Here is an 18,819-nt window from a genome sequence, read left to right as displayed (position 1 = left end):
AATAATTAATAATTAATAGTATCTACCTCATTTGTTGGCACATTTGGTTAGTGGACTTCTCATACACTATCTCCTATAATTTCTACAACAACCTGAATCATTTTATGTATGTAATGCTATCATCTCCATTTTACAGACAAGGGAATACAGTCTGAAAGGTTAGGAATGTTCATAATGGTTTCTAATAGTAGAGTCAAAACTTAAGGGTTACCCATTTTCAGAGTCTTTCTTCTAAACCAGGGGTTCTCAAAGCTGTAACCCCTTTATACAGTTCCTCATGTCGAAGTGATCTGCAACCACAAAATTATTCTTGTTGCTACTTTATAACCATAATTTTTCTATGGTTATGAACCATAATGTAAATATCCCATGGTCTTAGGTGACCTCTGTGAAAGGGTTGTTCAACCCGCAAAGGGGGTTGTGACCCACAGGTTGAGGACTGCTGTGGTCTAAACCATACTGCAGTTAGTCCCCTGTGAATAAAACATTATGTTGACTCTAACTCTGCTTGGCTCTTCAGAACTGATCCACCACTAATGGGTAAAAGCTAGAGGTTGGGCTCCTGAATTTATATGAAATAGTTCTAAATTCAAAGTAAGTAAGTTTAAGGTTATCTATCTTCGATCTTTAAAAAAAAAATCAGAATTTATTCTTCAGACAGTAGAAAGCCACAGAAAGGCTTTTAAGCACAGTCCTATTGGACTTGGAGACAGTATAGAAAATAAGATAATATTATTATCTTATTAGGAGACTGGTATAGTAGTCTAGGCAAGTGGTAGCAGGATGCAAACACTGCAGATGATGATGAGGGAACCCTGTTCAGATACATCCAAAAAGTGGGAAGAAGATATTAATCATGTATTGTATGAATATGGTCAATGAGGCTGATGGAAAGGTCAGGTGCTCCTGATATTTTAGTTTATGAGATTCAGTGACTGTCTGGTGACATGATCCGTCTAGCTGTGTGTGACAGAGGCAAGGCAGACATGGGGTCATGGAGAAATAACACCTTCATTAAGTGCTAGCCTTGCATGTTTGGAAGTGTTTGTGTCATGTCAAGGCAGAGACATAGGCAATCTGACCTGCTGGTGAAGTCTGGTACCCTCCAGTTGAAAGTATGAAGTGGAGGGAAGACGCAGCATTTTGTGTGGGGTCCGAAGGCTATGGGGACCAAGGACTATGAACAATGTAGTAATGTCTATTCCAACCATTTAGCAGGTGGTCGTTGGTGGAAGAGAAGCTTCAAATTATAAGAGAAAATGGTGTTTGTTGTTGTTGTTGTTGTTGTTGTTGTTGGTGGTGGTGGTGGTGGTGGTGGTGGTGGTGGTGGTGATGTGTTTTTTCTTTTTTCTTTTCCTTTGAGATTGTGTGCTAAATAAGGAAATCCATGTGCAGTTGAACATTTCTAGTCTTTGCTTACAAAAGATTCCCTGTGGGTTAGCAGCAGTAGAAACTGCTTAAAAGGATTATGATTTATGTTGGATCTCTCTCTCTCTCTCTCTCTCTCTCTCTCTCTCTCTCTCTCTCTCTCTCTCTCTCTCTCTCTTTCTCTCTGTGTGTATACATTCCAACTGAGCCATATCCCATATCCTCAATCTTAGGTTAGAATCTTAAGATCTCTACTTATTCACACACACCACCCCCTCCAACCCAATCTTCTTGGAATCAATTGTTCTTACCAAAGTTATCATCTGCCAATATTATTGTGTTCTGAGGACTGTTTCTGTGTAAATGACAAATCAGACTTGAAGTATACATAATACGTTAGAAGGCTTGTCATTTTGTGAGAGCCACAAGCCATTTCTCTTTTTAAATTTTCTATCTTTTAAAATACTTTTTGTCTATTATCAAGAATGTGGCAAGAAGCCCATCTTACATGTGTTTCTCCTTCTTCTTTTTTGTAATCAATGTGACCTTGTGCAAGATACCTCAAGCTATCTGAGGTTCAACTTCCCTTATCTTTTAAGTACAGAAATTGTACTATATTTTCTCTGAGGTCCCTTTCAACTCCAAAGTTTTATAATTCCGCAATCCAAGCCTTTCATTTAAATGCCACTTAAATGTCATTGGTTAGATCACCAAAAGGCTAATAATTGAATAATCAGGGATAGATCAAATACCATTGCAATGATGGTTCCTCAAAGACAGAAAAACATTCCTTTTTTTGTAGGATGGAAATTAGAAGATTTTTTTTTAACAAGGTCAAAATTTCCCTTTTGTCATGAGCTCTAATTAAATTAAATCTTGAGAAATTTAGACAGAAATCCAGGAGACCTTCCCTCTTCCTCCAACTGGCTTTAAAGGCTCAAGATAATAGAGCTGACAGGATATTCTTTGGGGAATACACAGATCAGTGAATGATTGTCCTTTCAAAGAAGTTGTAACTTGAAGCCACAACTTAACAGGGGTAGAGCCTGGTAGAGTATATGTTATGACAAAAAACAAACAAACAAACAAACAAACAAACACCCAAAAAACTTGGTTTGTTGTTTTCACTGCATTGGGAAGGGTTTCGTTCTTAAGCAACTAGTGGTAGGATCTGAGAGACAGACCACATTGTGCTTGACATCAGAAGCATGTCTTTCAAGTAAAAGCAGCCTGCTTCAATTACATTTCCTTTGTGGTGATAAAATGTCTCCACAAAAGCAACTTAAAGAAGAAAGGCTTTACTTTGGCTCATGTTTTGAGGGTTAAGTCTTTAATGACACAGGAGGCAGCAGGAGCATGAAGTGGCTCCCCACATCTCATCCACAACCAGGAAGAAGGGCTCTCTGAATGGTTGCGCCCCATTCATGCTCTTTCTTTACAACCTAAGATCCCATCCCACAAAATGGTACCACCCACAGCTCTTCCCACTTCAATTAACTCAGTCAAAATAATCCCTCACATGCATGGTCAGAGGTTCCTCTACCGAGTGATTTTTTAGGTCTCGTCAAGTTGACAATTGTGATTAGGTATTACATAGGTTTTGAGGCTCACTGGGCTAAGGGGATAAGTGGAGTTCAAAAACACAAGCCTAAATGGAGGCACCAATGATACGGAGTACCACGGTCATGCTGACAAGCATCTCGGAGACCGAAGCTAACCAAAGCTGGTGTTATGAGGCACTTCCTTAATGTGGCTTCAGCTATTTTGCTAATAGTTTTGATACTCTGTAAAGACTCCAATTCTGGAATACGAGGTGCCTTCCCTGTTATGTCCAGTCTCAATTTGGGGGAGAAGATCCCATTAAGACTATGGGAGTCTCTTTTTTTGACAGTCCGGGAACTTGGGAATGTTGTAAGCACTGTGCGTGATACTGTGTGTGGTGTTGAATTGTGCTGCACGTTGTGGCACCTGCACCTTCTGTTTATTTCACTGGACTTGGAAAAGGATCCTCGGGAGAATTCTGTCTCCTGGGCTGTCACTTTGTCCTGCTTCACACTGGGTGAGTCATCTCCTTGTGGAACTGTGACAGCCATCACCAAAATTGAGAACTCAATGTGACAAAGGGACTGTTTTCACAGTTCTCTGTCGACATAATACAAAAGTTCACCACATCAGGCACGTCATCTTAATCACCGGGGTCAAAGGAACTTTTAGATGTGACAAGTAGCTGCTGCTTTCGTTAGTTTCTTCCTTCTGATTGGCAAGGAGCAGGCGGCAAATTCCCAGCACACTGACGATCCCTTCACGCTCTCATTTCTTTTGATTTGTGCTAAAATATATATAAAAGGGAAGGCAATGCTCACTTTGAAGTTGAAAGCAAGAATGAGCATTGGCTCCAGAGTTGCTAAGTGAACTGCCAAGCACTTTTCTTTTGTTTAAGTTTATTAAATGCCTACTCTGTACCTGGATACGTTCCTCTGGGCACTGGGAATTATAAAACTGAATAATTAAAACTCACAACTATCTATCTAAGTTTACATTACAGTAGAGAATCAGGCACAAAAGTAGCTGATGAGATGCTGGGGATAGGAAAGATGGTTCAGATGGCCCTCAAAGAGAAACACAGGTGATGACTCCTAAAGAACTTGGAATTTATTCTATGTGTATTGGGCAATCAGTGGAAGGTTTTATGCAAAGTATATTTTGGTTAGGTATCTGTGGTTACTGTATGGAAAAAGGATTTTTATGGAGCAGAATATAAGAAAGGGAGCTGGTCATAAAGCTCCCAATACTTTCTGTGTTTATCAGTGATCTGTAGAGGAAGAGAACATATAAGATAGCCATATATATGAAAAGGGAACTTAATAGATTGACTTACACATGTGACCTGCATAGTCCAATGATGGCTGTTTCCCACCAGAGAAACCAAGAATCTAGTGGTTTCTCAGTCCATGAGCTTGGAACCTGAATATCTTAGCAGTCCTGATCTGGAACTGAAGACCTGGAGGGTTCCATGGGGAGCTGCTACTCTTCCCCCTCAAAACTGGTCCTAATAGCAGGGAATCGTGGAGCAGTAGCAGCAGCAGGATAGGTGCACTTGGCAGCAAGCGGAAATGTAAGCAGGACAAAGCAATGTTTCCTTCTTCCGTTTCCCTCTTGTCTGACTTGCCACAGGAAGTTGTAGCACATACTGTGCTTCTCATAGTTTGGTCAAGAAAGAAGTGCTCAGGGTCACGTGTTTGCTGACTCGTGATCCAGTCAAGCTGACAACTGCCACACCTTCTAAAATGAAACGCCACTGTGAAATAGATCAGGCTGTTGGGAGTGAACACAGAAAAGAGTAAATTGGTAAAATCTGTAAATGAGAGAAAGAATGGACGAAGCGCCATGCCCAGAAGTGTTGAGTTCGAAGTTCAAGTTCGATGTCCGGAAAGCCCTTGTATAGAGAATTAGAGCCCTGAGGGATGGGAGAGACAGCCATTGCTTTGCTTACTACATGTCTGTGTTCTTTTTCATATATTCGAGCACTGTGAATTTTGGTAGTCACGTGATTAGCTCCTGCCAGTCTACAATGTCATAATGGTTGACATATAGAAGTTAAAATTGATTTTTCTAAGACCCCTACTGCTGTCACAGGGACCAGCAATGTCCCACATGCAGTGTATCACAACCTAGGATCCTGAGTGATTATGTGAAATAGAGTTACAGTTTCTTCTGTTAGCCTATATCTGTCACATTTACCATGCTTCTTAAGTTTAGCCCCTGAGGCTTGTGGGTTAATGTGTTACTATAGGACAACTTACGTTATACTGACTACTTTAGTCAAAACATTGATGAAGGCATCGCTACTACAAGAATACTATTTGAAGTAAGATAAACTGAGAAGAAACAATAAAGAGAGAAGATAAGGGGTTAGCCTGGAACCTTAGTGTAGTCTAACATGTACCGGTTGAGATGAGGAGTACAGGGGCTAGTGCACGTGAGAAGCTAAGAGAAGACTTAGATCCTTGATGTTGAAGTCCTCGGTATTTGAGCAGAAAGAAAAATTTTTCAGCATGCACAGACATCATGATGGCAACTGTTTGCCCCTGACCATTAGTTGTGAGAGAGCCCGTGTTATTGTTTTTTAGAATTAGTCATGACTGGAGTAGAGCACAGTAAAAATGCTACGGTGACAAAAATCAGCAAATGACAGAATCTGAAGATTACTCTTTCTGGCTCTGAATGTGGAAAGATGCGTATGGATTCCACCCTGTGGTCAGTCTAGGTTAGACACCCCTCTTTAGAGTGTCCACTGTGTCCTCAGGATGCCTGCAAGGCTTGTGTTCCGATCTGAGTGTCTTTCCCAGACAGCAACCTCCTCCAGGACTTTCCCCATTGCTCACAGTAATGTTTCTGATGAAGCGGGTTCTGTCTATATTCTGTCTATAACAGATGAACAGTGGAGCCGGATCCCAATCCAGGTCAGTTTCCATAGATATCAGCGGAGAAGAGGACTTGTTGTTACAACCCAATGAATGTTTCTTTTAATGTCACGTGACCACAGGCAGGCTGACTCTCTTGTCCAGATTCTTCACACACCATAGTTCATCAACAGGTATTTACTGAGTGCCTGCTGTGTATGAAAAATTGGGCAGGGGAAGGCAATGCCTCCCTTAGCCTCTATCCTCAGGGAACTCACAATGCTGTGGAGGGGAGTAGGCTAATTGTTGTAAAACTATTAGAGAACAGTGTGAAATAGTATACGGTTAATTGAAAAACATAGAAAATGTGCAGTATTGTGGCTAGTAAGGGAAGAAATAGAAAAAATGTGAAATGAAATTAGGTCTGGGATAATTTCTTAGAGGAGGGGAGGACTTTGAGAACTTGGAAGGGAAGTGTGAGCAAAGACTCTATTGGAGAACTCCACTGGGTGCGAGGGGACAGGTGAGGCAGTCCCCCTGAGACTGTGACTAACGGTCTTTGTTGGGAAAAGGAATGAACATGAGTGTAAGGTAAAGGGAGAACGAGATTAAAAAAGATCTCCAAATTTAATTAGGCAGCATCGTTCTTCCTTCTCAACGTGACGTGATTGAGGCTCTACTGTGTCCCAAACAGTGCTTTAAGTACATAAGTGTGTGTATGTTGTGTGTGGGAGCCTCTTCTCATGGGGATTTCATTTTTCTTTAAAAGTATTTTATACTAATTGTGTGTGTGTGTGTGTGTGTGTGTGTGTGTGTGTGTGTGTGTATGGGGAGGGGGCTGGAGTGCGTGTAAGTGGTCTATGTACCTATGTATAGTAGGTACCTGAAGCATCCAGAAGAGGGTGTCAGACCTTGGAACTGAAGTTAAAGGTATTTCTGAGCCTCCTGAAGGGTCCTCTCGATTTGATCAAGGGTCCTCGCGATTGATCACGAAGTATTCTTAACCACTGAGCCATCTCTCAAATCCAGGTTTACATTTTTTTTCCCATGGGAAGATAGATAAGAGTGTTGAGATGATTATGTAACGTTACTGAATTTCAGATTATGGTAAGTACTATGAAGAAAAGTAAGAACGGACGAGGAGATTCAGAGACGGCGTGTGCTATTTTCTATAAAGAAAGGTCAAAGGAAGCTTTTCCGAGAGGCTGATACTAATGAAGGGACTCTTACCAAGTGACAGGATGAAGACAATAGGTTTCTGGGAATGAATGTGATATGACAGGGAGCTCTGGGGAGCAGACACCTAACAGGCAAAGGTGGAAAACCACCAAGGTAGCAAACAGCAAGGAAAATTCTGATGTTCAGGACCTAAGAGGAATATATTCAAAACATCTTTTGCAAGGGCTTCTTTTCATTTATTTCCTCTGTGAATGGATGTTTTTGTATGTTTAGTACATGTTCATGTGCGTGTATGTGTATTCATGTGTGTTTCGGTAGATGTGTGTTTATACATATGCAGATGCATGTACACACAGGTACATTCTTGTGAGGTACATGTTTATGAGGTGGATATGTTTGTGTTCATATATGTATGTAGGAGGGAGGGTGTTTGTGTTTGTATGTACAGATGCAGCTTCCTGTCTTTCCTACCCAAAAAAGGACCTGCATCCCATCAAACGTGCTGCTGTCCTTGCAGAACAGCAAAGTAGAAGGCACAAGTCCTACCCATCTCATTGAAGTTAGGCCTATGTGATTTGCATGGCTTGGTGCCCAGTAGCAGAGGATTCAGGTTGCCAAGTCTTTGGATAATAACAAGTTCCCATCTACATAACACCTGGTCTTTACAACCCAAGTCATTATGAATGTGGTCCAAGTTGTCACTCTGGGGGTTTTATTATTTCCACTTTATTCCGAGTTGTTTCTTGTGGCAACAGAGGTTGCCTGTCCATGTTCCTTTGGTTAGTGAAGATAACGTTTCAGCTCCTCCTGACGGTGTGCTGGTTCGGTGATGTTGTTGAGCAGGAGGAAAGCAGAACCAGCCGACCTTCGGGTCTCTAAGTAAATAATATCGGAGGACAAGCCATCAATCAAAGACAGGGACTGGGTTGATCACGAGTATTGGGCTGTGAGGAAATGCTTCTAGAATACTGCCTAGAAGATCTTTGAGTGTACCAAATAGGGAACTTGTAGCTACACAGCTTCTATACCACAGTAGCATGTGACAAGAAAATGGGCCTATCAGCCTGTGAATGATGGGAAGAACTGAGCCTCTGTGTGTGTGTGTGTGTGTGTGTGTGTGTGTGTGTGTGTGTGTGTGTGTTCAGTTTTGCTTTTAGGATTTTAGATGCTAAGACTCCTTGATGTCAGACCTGGGGAGTTAGAAGCAAAACTGAAGAGAAGCATGACATGTTCCCATTAACCATCAAATCCAGTTCCCTTTGTGTGACGTCAGCATTATCTCTTGCTTGGACCGTTTTGCACCCGCTTGGTTTATGCTTAACACCAGGGTGGTCTTTTAGTGTATAAATCATACTGTATCCTATAGACAGCTGAAAATACCCATTGGCTTACAGGACAGACCAGGTCTGCCCTCTTCCTGCCTCTGCCATCTTGCCTGATGGTCCTCCCCCCCACTATCACTACCCTCCAGGCACTTTATTCTTTGACTCCTGGCATGTTACCTCACTTCTTCACCATCCTAATCTGATGCCTAACTCTAGGAGAGAGATGCAGTGTACCTCAGTGGTTGAATCTGCAGGCAGAACCAGACTGTCTGGGTTCAGACCCAAGTGTCACTCATCAACTGTGTGACTTAACTGGCTGCATGGTCAATGCCTCTGTTGTCAAATGGAGCTGATAACAGTGTGTGCCTCACAGGTATGGGTGTGTAGACTCACCTCAGCACTTAATATCTAGGATAGAGCGTTCACCCTATCCCCCATTATCTTCTGTATCTGAGCCTAGACATCACTTCCTCTGGGAGGTTTTGTCTGTACTTGTCCCATCGTGCTTTTTCTTCCTTGTCTGTATCTTTGTAGATATTACTCTTTCTTTCCTTTCATCTTATATGGTCATAACCACATGTAGGCCCTTGTGTTTATTGTTCCTATTAGACATTTAACTTCATAAAGGCGAAGTGCTCAACCGGCTAAATTGCCAGAGAGCGAATGCCTAATGTTGTGTTAGTAGGCATACACTAGGCACAAAGCAAATATGTTAATGCATGACTGAGGCTGGTGGGTTGGGACTAAGTTGGGAATGCTGCGGGTATTCTGGGAAGAGCATGGTGCCTCCGTGGAGCAGAGCTGGGCCAGAGGCCAGTGGAGTTAGGGTGCACTACTTTTCAAGACATTACCATTAGGTTGTATTTTAGGATGTTGACATATCAAAATCAAGTTACTGGACCAAAGTCAAGGCTCGCACATCTATGCCAACACTAAATGCTCTTTTTTGGCAGAAAAAAAAAATGTTCAGTTTTGCCACAGGATCTCAGCCAACCTGGGATTGGACCGAATGAATTGTGTAAATGAGACAATCATAGTCTCTTTTTCTCTTTCCCTCCTCCTCCTCCTGCTCTGTTCCCTCAAAGTGACGGGGTATTGGACTCAACTCCCTTCTTCCTTGCACGTGGGTATTATAGCCAGAGCAGAGACTTCCTGGGTGGCCAGCCTGAGATGCTAGCACTTGCATTTCTCACTCTTGTCTTAAATTGGGCTTCCTTATCAGCTTGCCTTCTTTATCTCTTGTTATTGTCGCTACTCGTTTGTTTACATGGTATTTTCTCACCCGTGCTTGTTAATGCTGTATGAAAAACTTGGTGTTCAGAAATAGCAGCGGTGGCAGACACACTGGACAACAACAAAATGAACGTTTAAACTCCTGCAGTGCCTGGGTAGCAAGGGTTACTTTCCTCTGTAGTGTTAGCTTTGGCTTGCTCTAGGGAGTGAATCCCAACAGGCCTCAGGCCCTCCTCCCCCTTCTATTGTTCTACTGTTTCCTCTGCACTTGTTAGAAGGGTGGCGACTGGCGCCTTTGCCATCTGTGTATGGGGGTTATGGGAATTTCTAACCTCCTGCTTATTTTCCACCCCTATTGATCCATTCCTCACAGATAATGATGCCACCTACTCTCAAGGCTATGCTCTTCCAAATGCTTTCCCTGGTACGCTGTTCTGTAAAGTTTCTGTGCCTGTCAAACAGTCTTTCTTGCCCATCTTCCTGCCTAGCCTATCCTTCAAACGCTTCTCATGTAAGGCAGACTTTTTTTCTTTTAGGCCAGTGCTTTTCGAAGGACCAAAGCTGATGATCTTAGGAAGAAATTGGTATTTTAGCAAATTCCATTTGAACATAAGCCAGAGGTTTGGGGCTGGCAGCTGAAAGATGAGGTTAGAATGAATTTTTGGTCTGCGTTTTCCTCCTAGTAGATTTATGCATTATTATACAATGTAAGGTAAAAGTCTGTCATCTTACCCTGTGACTTTCCTGAAATACTACGGTCAGCACCATGCCTCAAAAGGGAGCGAATGTCTCCCAGCTAACTGGAGGGAGAAGTGATGATGTTTAATACGTGCGGTTCTTTGTACTTGGAACTTATTTGGACTTCATTCTTCTGAATCGTTCTTTTCTTTTAGGAAGCCTAGGCAGAGGAGTTGGGAAGATGGCCCAGCCGAAACAGTGCTTGCATCACAAGCATGAGAACCTGAGTTCTGATGCCCACCACACAAGTCAGAAACCTGGGGCAGCTGGGCAGACAGAGACGGGACCCTCTGTGGAGGGTAATCAGTGTAATCACTGTTTAACTCAATTCAGCTACACTAGTGAGCTCCAGGTTCCATGGGAGACCCTGATTAAAAAAACAATAAGGTAGACATGGGTAAAGGAGGAGCCCAATGTTGACCTCTGATGTTCATACACATACATATACATGAACACACACACGTGTGTGTGTGTGTGTTCGCGCACGTGCAAGCCTGCCCCCACAAAGAAAGAAACAAGGCGCAGGACATAACTGGGATATGAGAATTATCTATATTTACAGTTCTAAACACCAGGAGAACCCGAGTGACAGAGTGGGGAAGCTGCATCTTGAAAGAAATCCAAGTATTCTCGCGAGCATCATAAATGACTGCTGAGGTAGCATATGGGGTTAATGAGGATGGGCTACTTATTACATTTAGAATGCACGTTCAAGTCGCCAACCTTAAGAAAAATATACAAGCCAGTGCCTCTGGAGGGGTGTATGGGAGGTAAGTACCAAGATGTCTGTGAGTGACATATTCTAAAGTCACCTTCGATGGCCCATGGAAGAAAGGTTTGCAACGCCAAGCTTTGTAATCAGAGACTGTGGGCCTGGGATGGGGTCCGGAGACGCAGCACCTATTCTGGGAAGTCTGAGACCTGGGAAATCCTGGGGTAACACTTCAGGAAAGCAGAAATGCTTGTCTCCGGCTGCTGTTTCTCAAGTTACTTAAATGAGACCCGTTGACTATTGATCTGTATTGATATATATCAATATCACCATAAAATGTAATGGACCCATTTCTACTTGGCATTTTTTTTTTTTTTACCACGTGGGGATAACAAATCATATGGTCTTGGATTTCGGGAGATCCTGTGAGATCTGGATAGCAGCTGATGTATTTTTAAGACAATGATCTAGAGAAGAGAGACATAACCCTGACTGTGAACACAGAGCTCCCCGGGGCAACAGTGATTACCGTGTTCAAGGACTAATGCTTCCCGCTTTCAGAACCTGTCCCACAGCAAGCTCCCCACCACAATATTCACGTTTCCATGTACAACGTTACTTACATCCTTTTGATTTGTTTGTCCCCCTGTGGCAGATCCTAGCTACTCTATCTCTTTAATCTAATCTGTGCTATGACATCAAGCTTTAATTTTATCACTATTATTTTTGCTTCCTTTTAGACACCCATGGTGTGCCAGGCGCTGAATTGAATAAAATAAGAAGGATACATTCCTTGCTATCTCTGTGCTCCCACTTTTAAAGAGCTAAGACAAGCAAAATTCCCAGTAATTGGCAATAGGTAGTCTTTACTTCCCCTGCCCCCCCCTTCCTTCCTTCTCTCCTTTTGAAGCAACCTCATCTCTCTGAACAAGCTTAAGAAGTTCTCTGGATCAAAGCTGTCAAAAACCAGGAGGGTTTGGAACAAGTGTCAGAGTAGGCAAAGGACCTTCAGAACTCAAGCTCTGTTCCTCTCCTGTCTGAGAGAGATCTGGGCTGCATTTCTGCCTACCTCACCTGAGCGGGCTAGGACTCTCAGGCTACTAGCTGCCTCAGCTGTCCCTACCCAGGAGGCAATCTTCCCACCTTCCCAAGCTGCACTGGCTCTAGGACCAAGGATCCTGTAAACCAAAGATCCTGGAGCTTAGGCTTTTCCCGGGTTTCCAACTGACTTGGAGTGACAATCTCTGGGCGTCTCCTAATAGGGCTATGCCTGTCTTAATACACCCAGTGGTTCCCCGGAGGCTCCCCTAGTGTGCCTCTCCTACACATACACCATTGGGATCTTTATCTTTTTCTGTTGTCATCCGGAGGAACTCTCAGGCTTGGGGAAGCTTGAGGGATGGTTCATTAAGTGCCTGCAGGCAAGTGTGCCAACATCAACCCCACCCCATCTTTCCTTGTTCCCACCCCAGGCTCAGTGTGGTTAGGCACCAGGTGCTCAACCCAGATGGGGAGTCTCCCTCATCTAGCCAGCACCTGCACTCCAAAAGCATTAGAGTTAGGAAAACAGTTGCTTTGAGGGGAGCAGAGGAGCCAAGGGGGATGAGGCCGGTTGCACCTCAGGCTGCTCAACCCAGGGGAGCTGGTTGGTAAGTCCTGGGGTCTGAAGGGTGCACTAATCCAAAGAAGGGGAGGGGTCCGGGAGGAGAGAGGAGGGAGGAGGGGAAGGCATGAGGGAGGGGCACCGGAGCAGCTGCTGTGGGAGGCTAGGCGCAAGGTGGCTCCCCGCGGCCCCGGCGCCCCGCGGCTCCTGGGGACGCACCAGGCAGCCAATGGATGCGCAGAGGTGTACAGCAGATGGCGTCCGACTGCGCCGTTCCTTCCTCCTCCTCCTCCTCGTCCTCCTCTTCCTCCTGCTTCAGTGCTGAGCAGCCAGAGTCGCAGCCGGGTTGCCAGACGCTGGAATGGGTGGTCTCCCGACACACACCACCATCTTCACTGGGGAAGCTCGGGGCTCGGCGGCTCCCAGAAGCTGCAGCTGCGGCTCGGGCGAGGCTGGTGAGTGCGGCCGCGCTGTGCCCCAGCTGGTAGGGACTGATGCCGCGGGTCCCCTTGGCTGGCCAAATGGAGAGATAGCTGCCCCGACCGGGGGCGCCTCCCGCACAGACTTTCCTAGCCAGGCGCCTTCCCTGCTCCCTTCTCCCAGCCAGTCGCGGGAACTTGGAACCCGAGCCTTTGGCTCTGGGCTGCGGGAAGGACTGACTGCTGGGATGCAGAATGCTTGGATCCTCTGATCGGGAGGGCAGGCAGAGACACCCGGCGACTTGGGCATAGGTCTCGGGCAATTGGACTGAGAAAGCATGGGGCATCAGCTTGCTTTGTGGGGAATCTATGAAGGGAACCGGGGATTCCCCGTCCTGTTCTTGGAACCTTAGAGCTTTCAGATCCCAGCACAGGGAGTTCTGTAGGTTTTTCAAACTGGTCGAGTGAAGGGTCCCCCTTGGGTAGCCCGAACTGTGAAATCCGCGCCTGGGTGCTCAGGGACCCAAGAGGATATCTGAGCAAGCCAAGAAGTTTTGCGGCTTCCTCTGATTTCTCCCTGCAGCTACAGAAGGCCACAGCAACAGTTTACATGCCCACGGTTCTTGAGGGGCGAGGGGGTCCTGGGGGACAGGGGAGCGCACAGGTTGGACATGACACTATGTTGCTTTCTGAGAGAAAAAAAACCGGGTCCAGCATGTCGGAGTGAGAAGCAAGGAGAAGGAGCATACCTTCTCCTGCCGCTCCTACTTTGTATTTGCATGTTCTATACACTATTAAAGTTATTTGAAAAGGGAAATGAAACCTCAGCTCTCTGGCGTCCCCGTACATTGGCACATTGAGTCTTGAAGTTGGAAAGCTTGGACTCTCTCTCTCTCTCTCTCTCTCTCTCTCTCTCTCTCTCTCTCTCTCTCTCTCTCTAAAAAAATACAGCCAGGGAATGCTTATTGCCCTCATCCTCAACCCCCCACACACATACACACAAGCACGCACTCTTGTAGAGACAGAAATGCTATTTAATGGTACTTTTTTTTCTTTTGAAAATTCTTAAAGAATGAGCATCCTTTAAAAGCTCCTGTGATTCAATTTTGCCCAGTGAGTGGAGTCTGATGATATGGCCCACTCTGTAGGAAGCGGCAGGGTTCCTGGTGCTCTTTTTAATGCTGGGTGGTCTGCTGGCAATTGGCTACTGCCCCTGCTTTAAGTATTCTTGTTTTTGGTGGTCTGGCAGAAAGCACCTGCCTGATGTTTTCTCAACACATCTGTGAATGTTTAATATTTATTATCAGATGGGTAAATGGGTAATCCATGCAGGCAGGGGTCATACCAATCAACCTGTGGGGTGTGTGTGTGTGTGCATGTGCATTGTGTTTCTGGAGTTTCCTTTTTCCAGGCTATCTTTGGATGTCAGAGAGATCTTCTTATCCCCTCTGGCATTTCAGAAAATAATCTGGGGCTATTGGGTAACTGGGAGGAGCTGATCTACAGGGAAACCCCCTCCCTCTAACTCAGTTAAGGCTTTCTTGGAGCCACTTAAGGATACCACTAACCAAATCAAGAAGTCTTGTTCAGTGGTGAGTGTGTGCTTTGGGCTTAGTGGGTTGAAGGCTGTAGAAAGTTTCAATCTTGAGGCTTTCCTTAGATGCTCTTCTGTTTTTAAATCTCAATGCCATTACTAACAAGAGCCTTCTTTGAAAACTTAAGGCGACAAGTTCCCCCTTGTCTTAGGAGTGGAGGTACAGCAAGATGGGGTGGAATCCTGCAGACTGGCTTCTACATTCCCTGGTCACTGTGGACTTGCTGGAAGCTAAGGACTGTAAACTCCTGTTCATGCAAGTTTAAGTGAAAAGGGATTGTAAAGATGGATTTTCTGGACTGGTGGCAACCCACCCACATGCTTCTAAAGAATCGTGAGAGTCCTTTGCTTTAGAGGATGTGGCGACGTCGCATATGTCCTCAGAGACAGGTCCAGAAACTCTGCATACCTGAAGGAAGCCATTTCAGGGTTCTAAAGATGCCCCAAGGTCTTGTGGATGTGGTATCCTGGAGAGGGCTGCCTGTTGACAGTGGACCTCTTAGGTCTATTGTGAGGTTTGGAACACAATGGCTTCACTCAATATTTACCTCAGCATTTAAATCGATACTTCAAAAAACGTTCTTTGCAGTATTTCCTAGTCCGTTTTCATGTATTTATTTATTTTTTCTGTCCAAGTTGTTGCTTGTTAGAAACTTGAAAGGCTAGACAGAGAGGAAATAATTACCAATCTTTAAAGGCATGCAAACACAGACTGCTGTTTTTGAGGACTGGCATTGGTAAGTTGGTGACTAAATGAACGATTCTGCTCTCTACTGAGCTAGCCTTTCAAGGCAAAGAGGGGGAACGGAAGGAAAGTGATACTTAAGATGTTCTTCTTTACAGAGGCCGTCAAGAACTTTGTCTACTTGCTGCGAGTGCCATTTCTGAAGGAACAATTATTTTTCATTATATCTGTAAAAATGAAGTTTGTCTTTAAATCGTTGACTAAACAGACAGAATGAAGAGCTAGGGTGGAAGTTAATGGAAGAGGAGTGTCTGAGCCGTTTTCAGTCTGTCAACCCCTTTTAATTGTACTTCAGAAGTCGAAGCTGGAGTAATACAATTCTTTTATAGAAAAAAAAAAGCCATCTTGCCCAAGCTGCAATTTTGATGTTCTGAACACCTTTGTTAAGAGTAGGCATTAAGGTAATAACTTTGATTGAAAAGCTTAAGTAGAGATAGAGTCTAGCTGACTGGTCCTATTCTTCCATGAACAGTCAAAATGACAAATGAGACGACAGGTTAAGTGAATGATTAAGATAAACAGATTAAAGAATTCTAGATAGTGTCAACTATACCAGTTGCTGGGGGTGGGAGGAAGAACAGTGCCCTAGGCTACCAGGCTTCAGAACGTTACATTCTTTCTGTTTTCACAAGGAGACATTTCCCAGTATACAACTTTAAAAGACACTCAGCCGTAATCATTTTAGCACCAGGCAGCTTCGTAGCTATACCATGAGTCCTTAATTTAGAGTTGTTAGCAGGATTAATATCTAAGTGATAATTAACACATCAAACCTGTGAAAGTGGGACGACTTTTAGGTCTGATTTAATTCTCCAAGTTTACTATTGTGAGCCTGATTGGAATCTGCGGGCGAGCACATCTCAAATCACGGCACCTTTGCTCTGAGTTAAATGTTCTCATGCTAAAGTTTTCTCTTTGAAAACTTCTCCATTAACTGAGATTATGTTGCTGATCTCCTCCCCCGTCCCATAGGAAAACAGCCATGGCTAAGGATATGTATATCCTGTTGCTCACAATAACCCGCTGGCGATTTCTTCCTTTCTGTTTTATTTTATTCTTGGACAATCTCACAAACATGAACACTGGATTTTCGCTACTGTTATGCTTGCTGAGGCTTCTCGCTCTCCTACTAAAACCTTCCTCCGTTCTGTCAAAGCCACTCCCCTCCGGTATCTTTGCTTTGGATCCACTGAGTTTAATTGGGGTTGCATTGTTGGACCGGAATTCAGAGTTATTTACTGGGATGTGGAGAGTTTATCAATGGCTGTACCAGCAAAGAAAGAGACACCTCACTCTCTCAAGACACATTAACTGTCCAGAGTCTCCCAGTGTCAAGTTGGACATTCTGAGCCCTCTCCTAGTCATGATGGGCAAGTGGTGGGCTCAATCTGATGTGTGTGTTGTGCTGGTAATCACAGTCGCAGTGAGTTCCTGAGGGCAATGGCCATATCCTGTCTGGGAGATACTTTCACAGCACTCCTCAACCTGTAACTCTTTTTGTTTCTTACTGGATATTTTATGTATTTAGGTTTCAAATGTTATCCCCATTTTTGGTTTCCTCTCTGGAACCCCTCCTATCTTATCCCCCATCCCCCTGCTTCTATGAGGATGTTCCTCCTCCTACCCACCTACTCCCACCTCACCACTCTGGCATTCCCCTACACGGGAGCATCCAACCTTCACAGGACCAAGGGCCTCTCCTCCTACTGATGCCAGGCAATGCCGTCCTCTGCTACATATGCAGCTGGAGCCATGGGTCCTTCCATGTGTACTCTTTGGTTGACGGCTTAGTCCCTGGGAGCTCTGGTGGGGTCTGGTTGGTTGATATTATTGTTCTACCTATGGCATTGCAAACCCCTTCAACCCCTTCAGTCCTTTCTCTAACTCCTCCATTGGGGTCCCTGTGCTCAGTGTCCAATGGTTGGCTGCGAGCATCTGCCTCTGTATTTGTCAGTATTTGAAACTCCTTCTCTTCTGTGATGTTCCTTGAGCCTTGGAAGGGTGGTGTAAATGTCCTGTTTCCAGCTGGTGGTTTAAAATGAGCACCCCATAGCTACTAGATCCAGTAGTATATCAGAAGAGAAGAGGGAAGCAGAGGATTAGTGAAATTCAGTTCCTTCTGCTGCTGCTTTGCTGAATATTCAGAACACTAGAGGTGCTATGGACTAGATTTCACTGTTGGTAAAAGCTTGTGGTCACTGCAAAAGGTGGAGAGATGAACTCTCACTCAGCTTGTCAAGTTGCCTGGTTGGTGTATGTAAGAACTGACGTGTCATGTGACTGTGCTACAGAACAGGAGAAAACACTGCATTTCAGAGCATCTCAGAGAAGGTATTAGCTTCTGGTTATTTGGTGTCTGCAATGGAATAATTCTAAAACCACAACTCTTTGCTGTGATACTCACATCTGGAAGATTTTTGGGGAGGTAAGGTTAAAAAATGGTCCTCATAAGGGTAAAGTGTAACCCTTGACCTAGATGAGGGAATCCACATAGCAGTGTTTCCTGTATGCAGCAAGAGGCTATCAGCACCAGAGGAGAAGGGATTTTGCAGCAAAGACTACAATGCTTGCTTTTGCTTTTGCTTTTGCCTCTCTAGGCATATTTTAATTGTGAGCCCTTTGTAATTAAATATGCAGCAGCTAAAAACGGAATCCCAAGTAACTAACACGCAACTGATCCCTGAATGCCTTGACTGCAGGAAAAGCTCTTTGCTGTGTTCCACTTGCCTGCATGAGGACTGGCTTCAGATTGGTGCCCTGGTGCTATGTCACTGAATAGTCCATTACATTTGGAAGAATCACAACATCGCGACGAACTGGAAACTTCCAAGCAGTCAGGCACGATTGCCTTGGTCTTGGTCTGTAGTTTTATAGTAACGCTTATTTTAATTTTGAGTTCTTTCCGATGGTATTTTTAAAAGCACACCATTCAGTAGGTATAAGTGAGGTGTTTTAATTATAGTAAGGCCAATGCTTGCAGAAATGTCTTTCTGAGTTTGCTTCCGGACACTCCTCTATTGATTTCTATTGTTTGTGCTTATGTTAGGTGTTTTGGGGGGGTGATCTGGCCACTATGATTGATACAGCCTCACAGGATATAAAAATATCAAAGTATTTCTGCACTCATTGGTAAATGGGTTCAGTGCAGGTCCCTTAGAGACTCCATTACCCTGGTGTCCTGCAGGTGGCTCCCCTAACTTTCCTTAGATGGTCTTGACTCAGCTACTAGGAGAATCTCCCCTGCCCCCTATAGGCTATTGCACCTTCAAGTTGGCTTGTATGGGAGTGCTAGCAGTTGTAATATGTTAATATTATCTCTGGATGTTTTTAGTCACGAAGAGACTAAATGCAACCATTGGCACCCTAGGTAGTTGAATGTAAAATCTGTTTGCATTTATATTGTAGTGTTTTGCCTATAACATTTATCTCTATTTAAAGAGGGGAGTACTGATTGCCTCAAGGTGTGAAAACCCCTTTCAGCTGAGTTATCAATTCAGATA

At 44.2% G+C, this 18,819-nt stretch overlaps 1 protein-coding gene across 1 annotated transcript in view; it reads left to right on the top strand.

Moving 5' to 3' along the window:
- Positions 1-12,765: 12,765 nt before the first annotated feature.
- Positions 12,766-18,819, top strand: part of LOC116911550 (thrombospondin type-1 domain-containing protein 7B) — an 852,321-nt gene continuing 846,267 nt past the window's right edge. The window contains exon 1 of the mRNA XM_032915540.1: positions 12,766-13,016. The gene's annotated coding sequence lies outside the window, so the exon portion shown is untranslated. The remainder of the gene's footprint in view (positions 13,017-18,819) is intronic.

The sequence above is a fragment of the Rattus rattus genome, chromosome 10 (genome assembly GCF_011064425.1).
Source record: "Rattus rattus isolate New Zealand chromosome 10, Rrattus_CSIRO_v1, whole genome shotgun sequence".
Lineage (NCBI taxonomy): Eukaryota > Metazoa > Chordata > Mammalia > Rodentia > Muridae > Rattus > Rattus rattus.
This window is presented reverse-complemented; position numbering and strand designations above follow the sequence as displayed.